Genomic DNA, 10,154 nt, shown 5'->3' with positions numbered 1-10,154 from the left:
CTTAACAAACTGTTCCCTGGGTGCACGCACCCATCCTTACGAACGGAGGGCAGGGGGACGAGTGTCGTTCCATTAGCATATAGGAACCCCCAGCGTTTAATGGGCGTTCTCATGGTAATGGGCCAATGATGCGGGTGCAGGGGGCGGGCAGCTGACATCACTGGATGTCAGTTGTCTGCCCACTTCCCTCCAAATGTGCACGCAGATCTAAGGTTGCTCTGAGTAATATGGTTGCTCTTAGATATGTGCACACGGTCGGCGACCATCGAATGATGTGGGTGTTACCCTGCAGGCTGCGAATGGATGTTCAGTGCAAACATACACACATTGTGAATGGTGGGCCGGCGTATCACAATTCACAAGGCGGGATCTGGTTTAGTCGCAACAATGCGAATTCATATCTGAGCGAATGAATCAGAATACCCTCCATTGAGTGACCTGAGAGGCAGGAGGGGGGGGGGGGGGGGGGCAGTTGAGCAGTTGTGAGTCCTCATAATTTGCTGCTCTATTTAGAGAGACAGGGGAATGGGCAGCAGATCATAGAGCTCTGGCCATGGCCCCCACAGCAACGAAAGATGGGGAAGTGACACCCCTTTTGTGATTTGACACCCAGGTCATGCGCATATGCGATAATTATAGCAAAGGACAGCTCTTGCGTTAAGAGCATACTTGCCGACTTTGGCATACTCCTTTCCGGGAGAAGCCCGGAGAGGAGTGAAAGGGGGCGGGTAGAGGCTTTGTTTTGGGGGCGGGGCACGGGTGATGTCATAAAGCCCCGCCCCCATGATGGGCTGAAGCCTCAATTTGCGGGTCCGTGGGTGGAGGGGCTAAAAATGTCGCGAAATGCCGCAAATTGCGTCATTTAGCCCCGCCCCCACCCTGCGGACCCGCGAAAGTCATAGTTTTTAGACCGCGGGGAGAGGGGAAGCCGGAGCTGTAGGGAAATGCGGGAGACTTGCCCCCCTTCCCGGGGGACCGGAGGGGGACCCGATTTGCGGGACCCTCCCGGCCATTCCGGGAGGGTAGGCAAGTATGGTTAAGAGCTGTCCTTTGCGGTGAGAGTCGCCGGGTCCCAGCAGGTCCCGGCGGCTCCCCCTCCCTCCCACACCCGGCGCTGCTGCTGCTGCGCCGGGTTCTCCTCCTTCCTGCACCCGGAAGAGGATCAGTGCAGGGAGGAGGTCACAGGTTCGGGCAGCACAGCTCTGTGACACAGGTGAGGGGGGAGGGGGCAATGCGGTGCGGCAGGGGTCCGTGCGGGGCGGCGGGGGGTCGTTGCGGGGCGGCGGTGGGATGCGGTAGAAGCCCATTGGCTTCTATGGGGCATCCCAAAATGCGGTAAAAACCCAGATAACAGGGTTTTTACCGCATTTTTAGCTTAGAGAATCTCCCCCTGTATCTCTTATATATTTGGCCAGAACTGTCACTCTGTGACTGTGGGCCTTATTCTAGTTCTTAAGGTGCCCACACACTAGAACGATTTTTTGGCCAGATAAATGGATTTTACAATCTATCTGACTTTGCCACACATTACAGATTTATTTCAGTGATCGGCAGATTTTTCCACCTAAAGATTGCATCTTCATTTCTGGAAATTGCCCAATCGATTGTCATTTCAGCTGTTCATAATGTAAATAGATGAAGATGACGAATTGGGAATGCCCACACATATAAAAAAGATCTGCAGATAATACCAGATTATTAAGCATGTTTAAAAACCTAATTAAGCAATCGATTGGCGATTTTGATTGGGATTGCCAAAAGGGGGAGCCAACACATCTAAAATAAATTGTGGCAATCATCTCCATATCTGAAAATTGTCACAATTAATTGCTGATGTATGGGGCCCTTAACTCGACAGCCGGAATTCAATGTTCTGACTGTCGAGTGTCGGAAATCTTACTCTTTGTCAAAAAACTGGTGCAGATTCAACAATCCATGGCTGTTTCTGTCAACACAGACTCACCGCCATAGGGAGTCAGGACAGTAGCGATAACTGTAGCAATAACTTTACTGCCAATATTTGTCAGAAATATCGGCAGAAATTAAATATCCCCTATAATCTGCAAACTCTCTTTGTTCTAAGTAAGGTAGAGCTGGTGGGTTATGTGCAAGCCTCCCAACATAGAGAATGTATATTCTCCTCAGCTGGGGGAGTGGGTCAGAGCAGAGGCACAGGTCATGGCTGCTTGAAGATGGAGAAGATGTCGGGATGTTCGCAGGGGACCTGGGTGAGTAGGATTTCCTTCCACAGGTCCCCCATGGATTTCTTCGGACCCAGGACCCCGGAACCAAGCCACCGGACCGGACCCAGGGACCTAACAACGGGCTCAAGATAGGTAAGTATCAGTATGTGTGGGCTTTGTATGTATTAAAGTTTTATTTTAAATGGGTGTCAATGTGTTTATTTAACTATTTCTTTTACGGTGGAACTACAAGTGCCAGCGGGCCCTTTAATGCCCCGCATGCTGAGACTTGTGGTTCTCCAAGTCCCAGCATGCGGGGAGGCTTGCTGGGACTCATAGTTCCACGGTATAAGATAATAGTTTTTCATCTTTTTTTTTACACCATTTATCAGCTCGATGCCCACCACCCAGGGGCATCGAGGACAGCCCCCGGGCTTCAGCATGGGCACGTAAGTTCTGGAGGGGGGACCCCTTCTTTGGGGGGGTCCCCACTCCCCCAGGACCCCTGCCCATGCTGACCCATACCTCCCAACTGTCACGAATACAGCGGGACAGTCCCGATTTTCGGGTCCTGTCCCGCTGTCCCACCCGCGGCAGGCATTGTCCCGCTGCGGGGGGTGGCAGTTGGGAGACCCTCCAATCTAATAGAATAGACGCTGTGCGAATGCGCACAGCGTCTATTCTCGTATGAAATTGAGGTCGCGGCTCATTTGCATACGCCCCGCCCCCTTTTCGGGGATGAATGCTTTGGCCGGGGGGACTTGTATAAAAAAATCTCCCCCCGGCTGTGGCATTACCCTGCTGGCTGGTTGGGCCCGGTGCTGGTTCTTGAAATACGGGGGGCCCCTAGTCATTTTATCCCCCGTATTTTGGGAACCAGGACCGGCCCAATGATCTGTGCATATCTCTGACCAATTCACACATCAGACCCTGGTGCGATTTATCGCCCAAAAAATGCGAAAAACAAGCCGTTGCGCACCCTATTAAATGTGCGATTTGGCCAAAAAATGCGGGAAAAAAAGAGAAATCCCCGTTTTTATGCGAAAATATCGCAAAAAAAAAAAAAAAATCGACTCCTATTAAATGTCACCCTACACCTTGCATCTCTTATATATTTGGCCAGAACTGTGTGTATAACGGTGGGTGGAGTCATGGGCGGAGTCATACACACAGTCACAGAGTGAGCACAGACAGCTAACAGGCAGCAGCAAGGCAAGTTGTTAAAGCAGTGCAGGAGAAAGCACTGCAGCCCGATCCCCCTGGCCAGTCTTGGATCATTTTATCGACCACACTTAGGTCGATAGTCATTAGGTCGACACCGTTGGGTCGACAGGTGGGAAGGTCGACAAGTGTCTAGGTCAACATAGGTGAAGGTCAACAGGTGTCTAGGTCGACATAGGAAAGGTCGAAGTGGGTTTTAGTCAACATAGCGTTAGGTCGACATGGGTTTTGTCGACAGGTCGGAAGGCCGACAATTTTTTACTGTGTTTTTTTTACGCGAATGTCGACACCGTCGACTTGGACACAGTTGGAAGTCAACCGCAGCCGCTCGCAATGCTTCGGGCATGGCGCCCAGCTGCGCTCGGCACACTATTTTATTCTCCCATCACGCCCTAGTGGATGGTAGGACATGAAATACCACCTGTCGGCACATGTGAGCTAAAAAAAAAAAACATATCGACCTTCCGACCTGTCGACATAACCCATGTCGACCTAACGCTGTGTCGACCTAAACCCATGTCGACCTAAAACTCCAGCAACCACACACCCATCCCTCCCCTACCCACAACACCAATGCACCCACACAACCATTCAAGAACGAATGAGCCGCCGATCCCAAAAAGGTGATCCGTTTCAGTTTACAATGCATTTTCCTGATCTCAGTGCTGCCATCTGTAGACTGAGTACAGTGCTGTGACTACAAGTGATAGAAAGATTAGCTGCCATCGGTGCAGGGATGGCCATCGGTGCAGACGCCATCGATGGTTGCCATCGATGGCGATTCTGCACCCAGCCATCGATCAGTGTTTTTACTCGGTCATGTATATTCCCTTTTTTTTTAAAGCGAGCCGTGGCTCCATCTAAAAGATACGTATCTTTTCACTGAGAGATCCGTCGGATCCCGGCTCGGCTTGAAGAACCGTTTTGCCCATCTCTACTACTACATAAGAAACAGACAGGGCCGGCGCTACCCACTCAGCAGCTCCTGCAAAGCAGGGAGGCGCCATGCTGAAAAGGCGCTGTCTCCCTCCCTGCTCTGCTAAAGATGCCTCATCCCTCACTGTCACTGTCACTGCCTCCTGCACACGCCCGCAGCGCCTGTCTGACAGCGGGCGGCAGTATGGAGAGGCTGAGCAGCTCCCTGTACTGCGCACACACTGTCCTCCTCCTGTGACCTGCCCCCTCTTCCTCAGGGACACTTGTGCTGAGGCATGTAGCTCTGTCTGTGAATGCCTGGATGACATGTCATGTCTGGATCTGCCCCCTACCCATTTCTATCTGCGCCTGTCAGCTGTCAATCAAATAATGAACAGGCAGCAGCGCCGCCTCCCCTTCCTTCCCTCTTCTCAGTGTGCTGTGCCAGTGCCACTGCCAGTCCTCAACACTCCGCCACCTCTATCTCCTCCCCTCTTGCATGCCATGTGATGCGATGCGATCTAGCCCATAACATATGCGATTCTCTTAGCATGTATGGGCATCTTTAGTGCCTGCAACATTTTGTGGACACAGCACTGAGATGGTGTATGCATACATGTACATGCACCCGAGATCCTCCATAGGATCGCATGTTGCATACACTCTCACAATCGGGCTGCAACTTGTTGCAATGGCAATGTGAAAGGGCGCAAAATGTATGGTTTGCAGGAGGGCGCCGGACACCCTAGCACCGGCCCTGGAAACAGAAATGCTTTAAAAATAAATGCCTTAGAAATACAGGGCAGCCAGCACAGGCAGCAGGCAGGTGGTCACATGGTCACATGACTACCCAGAGTTCCTTGCAGCAAAGTGGCAGTTGGTTGTTTACAGACCGGAGCTGAGGAGCCAGTGTGCAGCCTTGCGAAGGAAAGAGAGAGGACCCCAGCCCCAAAAAAGCGATGACAGGAGCCAGGAGGAATGCAGAGGAGAGAAGTGGAGTGGAGTGGTGAGGTGCGGAGAGAAGAGGAGCAGAAAGAGAGAAGAGCAACATCAAAAAGAGTTATGGAGAGAAGAGGTGCGAAGACAAGAGAAGAGGAGACATCTGGATGTGGCCGTGGTCCAACAGCATGTCCAATCCACTGGAGCATTGGATATTCCAGGTAATGGGGTGGAAATGGTTTTATCAGCAAATTAATTTGATTTCTTCCTGATACTAACTATAGATCAAACTGCAGCTGATTGTCAAATGTTACTTAATGGTTTACAGGGCCTTGTTTAATTTACATAGAGGGGTGGATGTACTAAGCCTAGGAGGGTGACACAGTACCAGATAGCCAACTGCTATTTTATAAATGCAGCCTCTACCATGTCAGGAGCTGATTGGCTGATACTTTATTTCCATCCACTTTATCTCTCTCCAAGGCTTAATAACCTGTAAACTTGAAGTGATTCCCAGTAAAGCCATCTATTAACTTACATGTACTTACTATATTACTTATATTTCAGCACAATAATAACAAATATACTGCATTGCGGTGCTTTCTCAGTGTGGGTGTGGTATACGCTCGCCACTCTGTGGGCAAGGTGGCTCGCTACGCTCACAACCTATTCTGTTCTCCCTCTATGGGGGTCGTGGACCCCCACTAGGGAGAGTAGCCGGTGGCCGTCGGGAACCCGGCTGTTGGCGTTTTCACAGTCGGCACCCCTGAGTGTTGTGGGTTGTTACAATATTGAGTAGTGTGCTGGATAAGGGACAGCCTGTCACTGTCTGTGATTGGCCTTTTTTTAATTAAATGCAAATAATGGTCTCTGTTGCATTGGCAAGGGAATTACAGTTGATCTGTTGTGCAATGTAGCTCCGCCCCTTCCCCCTCGCTGTTATACCTGTAATCACTCCTTATGCTGTTAGTGATTGTCCCCCTGTAGTCACCTGTTATTTGCACTGTGGATGTTTTGGGATTTGTCCTGGATGGAGAGTGCGGCTGGGGCATTTCTCCAGCATAAGAATGTGCATCTCACCTGTATGTGGCCAAATTATACCATAACGTTTGGTATGCAGAGGTGGCTGCTGCCCAGGGCTGCAGTGCAGGGGGGAATCACACAGCACATATATACGGGATATGATCTACAACAACTAGGTCAAAAAGCATTGGGTCGACACCACTAGGTCGACATGCAGGGCCGGTGCTAGGGTATCCGCCGCCCTCCTGCAAACCATACATTTTGCGCTTTTTCACATTGCCATTGGAACAAACTGCAGCCCTATTGTGGGAGTGTATGCAACATGCGATCCTATGGAGGATCTCGGGTGCATGTACATGTATGCACGACATGGGTCAAGGTCGACATGGGTCTAGGTTGACATGATATTAGGTCGACACAAGCATTAGGTCCACATGGGCTAGGTCGACAGACAAAAGGTTGACATGGGGTTTTTCACTGTTTTTTAGGCCGACATGTGCCGACAGGCGGTATTTCATGCCCTACCATACACTTGGGCATGGTGGGAGAATAAAATAGTGTGCCGAGCATGGCGAGCAAATCGAGCGATGCAAGGGGATACGGTGCACTTCAAACTGTGCCCATGTCGACTGTGTCGACATTCGGGTAAAAAAAACAGTGAAAAACCCCATGTCGATCTTTTGACTGTCGACCTAGCCCATGTCGACCTAACGCTTGCTTCGAGCGGGCTTAGCTAGTGTAGATACAATTGTTTAAGATGATAATAATAACTGAAACTATACTATTACACTTTAACATAATGAACATGGCCTGATTAAAGGTTCCATGTGCCCTAGGCTAATACACCTTTACCTCACCTTGTAATGCTGCTAAACACACGTGTATGGGCGCTCAAGAACTCACCATTCAAACTGTCCATGTGCGTGTAAGAAAGGTTATACAGCTGGCATGTAGGATCAAATGTTTTTGACATGTAAAGGAGACTTCAGTTTTAGGCTGACTAGCTGGCACTGTAGCACAATGTACATAAAGCAATGGTTCCATCAGTAAGTTATATTGGCATTGCCATCTGGCAGTCACCTTAAGAACTGTACACCCCACAGTACGTTGGGTAGTGTATTAGCTAACAAGCATTAAATATAATGGTACTTAATTTTATTAAGTATCCCTATTGGCGAGATAATAGATAAATATGATAAAATGGTACTCTTTACCTAGAACGGCGCCCGTCGCGGGCATCGCGGGTACATTTATGTGCGTCCGCGACGCGACCGACGCGATACCCGCGATTTCCCATTGAAACCCATGTTAAACATGGAAATCGTGTCGGTCGCGTCGCGGCCGCACATAAATGTACCCGCGATGCCCGCGACGCGATGCTCCCGATTTCCCATAGGAATCAATGTTAAAAGGCGCGATGGACCCGATTTTACTGTTAAATGGCTCAATCCACCCGATTTGGCCATAGGAATCAATGTTAAATGGGCCACAGAGCCCATTAACCCTTAAATGCCCCCCCAAATTTTTAACGCCACCCCACGATCCACGCCAACCCGAAGCGTGGCGAGCGCAGCAAGCCCGCGAGGGGCAGCGGTACGCGTCCTCCGACCTTTTCATGCCCTACTATCCACTAGGGCGTGGAGTTGAGAATAGAATAGTGTGGCGAGCGCAGCGAGCCACCGAGCCCGAAGCGTGGCGAGCGCAGCGAGCCCCGCGAGGGGACGCGGATACCTTCACAGTTATGCGCGTCCCCTCGCGGGCTTCACAGGTGTCCGTGGCGACGCGGACACCTGTGAAGCCCGCGAGGGGACGCGTCTACCTGTGAAGGTATCCGCGTCCCCTCGCGGGGCTCGCTGCGCTCGCCACGCTTCGGGCTCGGTGGCTCGCTGCGCTCGCCACACTATTATATTCTCACACCACGCCCTAGTGGATAGTAGGGCATGAAAAGGTCGGAGGACGCGTACCGCCGCCCCTCGCGGGCTCGCTGCGCTCGCCACGCTTCGGGTTGGCGTGGATCGTGGGGTGGCGTTAAAAATTTGGGGGGCCATTTAAGGGTTAATTTGGCCCCAAATCGGGTCCATTGAGGCATTTAATAGTAAAATCGCGGTCAATCTGCCGTTTTAACATTGTTCCCTATGGGAAAATCGCGGTGATCGCGGTCATCGCGGCCATCGCGGCCATCCCAATTTACCCGCGATGCCCGCGATGACCGCGATCACCGCGATTTTTACCCCCGACGCCCGCGATTTCAATCGCGGGCGCCGTTCTAGGTAAAGAGTACCGATAAAATATATACCGGTATATCTAGTCTTTGTGCACTGGCTGAGGTGCTGATAGCTAGGTCATGGCTACCTAAGGATGGCCCAGACTTTGCAGCTTGGATACCTTTGGTCAATTTCACGGTTTTACACCAGAAATATATTTATTTGTGTAGGGGAAAAAATTATAGATATATTAACCCCTTCACGACATTTGACGTATATATACGTCATGGTCGGGAAGTACTTCCCGACACATGACGTATATATACGTCATGACTTCTAACTGTCACTGCGTCTAGAGACGCAGTGACAGAGGGACGATGTCTGCTGTCCCCGACAGCAGACATCCCCCCTCGCCGCCCGGGGGGGGGCAGGGATGCCTCCCCCGGTCGGTGATCGCTGTGATTGGCTGTTCAAATCTGAACAGCCATTCACAGCGTTTCCTGTGTTACCGGCGGCTAAGCCGCTCGGTAACACAGGGATCGGTGGTGATCGGTGCTGTCAAGTACAGCACCGATCACCACCGATGTGCAGCCCCCCTCGAACCCGCCGGGCACTCACCCGGCAGCAGCAGCAGCTCCCCCGGCTCCCCCGGAGCGTCTGGAGCGCACGCAGCGCTGCCCTCCTCCCCCCTCCCCCCCGCAGCAGCAGCATCAGCATCAAGCTGCAGAAAAAGTTAAAAATTAAATATATGCACTGAAAAAATATATTTATATATATATATATATATATATATATACACACACATATATATATATATATGTGTGTATATATATGTATATATATATATATATATATACACACATATATATATATATGTGTGTGTGTGTGTGTATATACCGCACCGATTACCACCGATCGCCAGCCCCCCCCCCCCTCCCACCCGGCAGCCCCCCTCCCTCCCACCCACCCGGCTGCCGCAGCGCCAGCACCCCTCCCACCCCCCCGCCAGCCGCAGCGCCAGCCCCCCTCCCAAAGCTGGTGACTAAAATGGGGTCACTTGTGGGGGGGTTCCACTGTATTGGTGCTTCGGGGGTCTTGCTAATGCGACATAGCACCCACCATTCATTCCACCACCAAAAATCACTCCTTCCCTTCTGAGTCCTGCCATGCACCCAACTGGTATTTTTTGGTCACACGTGAGGCATTGCCGTACTCGGGAGAAATTGGGGCACAGATTTTGGGGTGCTTTGTCTCCTTCATTCCTTGTGAAAATAAAATTTTTTGAGCCAGAACTGCATTTTTCTGTAAAAAATTACATTTTTTTACACAAAAATGCAGATCTGGCTCAAAATTTTTCATTTTCACAAGGAATGAAGGAGACAAAGCACCCCAAAATCTGTGCCCCAATTTCTCCCGAGTACGGCAATGCCTCATGTGTGACCAAAAAATACCAGTTGGGTGCATGGCAGGACTCAGAAGGGAAGGAGTGATTTTTGGATTTTGCAGCACAGATTCTGGTTGAATGACCCCCGAAACACCCATACAGTGGAACCCCCCCACAAGTGACCCCATTTTGCAAACTACACCCTTCAGGGAATTCATCAAGGGGTATAGTGTACATTTCAAACCCCCCGGGGTTTCACCAATTTTGATACAACTGAGCTGTGAA

General features: G+C 50.8%; 1 protein-coding gene across 1 annotated transcript in view; it reads left to right on the top strand.

Annotated features, from left to right (window-relative positions):
- The first annotated feature begins 5,346 nt into the window (after positions 1 to 5,346).
- Positions 5,347 to 10,154, top strand: part of EMC6 (ER membrane protein complex subunit 6) — a 39,231-nt gene continuing 34,423 nt past the window's right edge. The window contains exon 1 of the mRNA XM_083172407.1: positions 5,347 to 5,479. The gene's annotated coding sequence lies outside the window, so the exon portion shown is untranslated. The remainder of the gene's footprint in view (positions 5,480 to 10,154) is intronic.

This window comes from Crinia signifera, chromosome 2, assembly GCF_055691185.1.
Source record: "Crinia signifera chromosome 2, ASM5569118v1, whole genome shotgun sequence".
Taxonomy (NCBI): Eukaryota; Metazoa; Chordata; class Amphibia; order Anura; family Myobatrachidae; genus Crinia; species Crinia signifera.
This window is presented reverse-complemented; position numbering and strand designations above follow the sequence as displayed.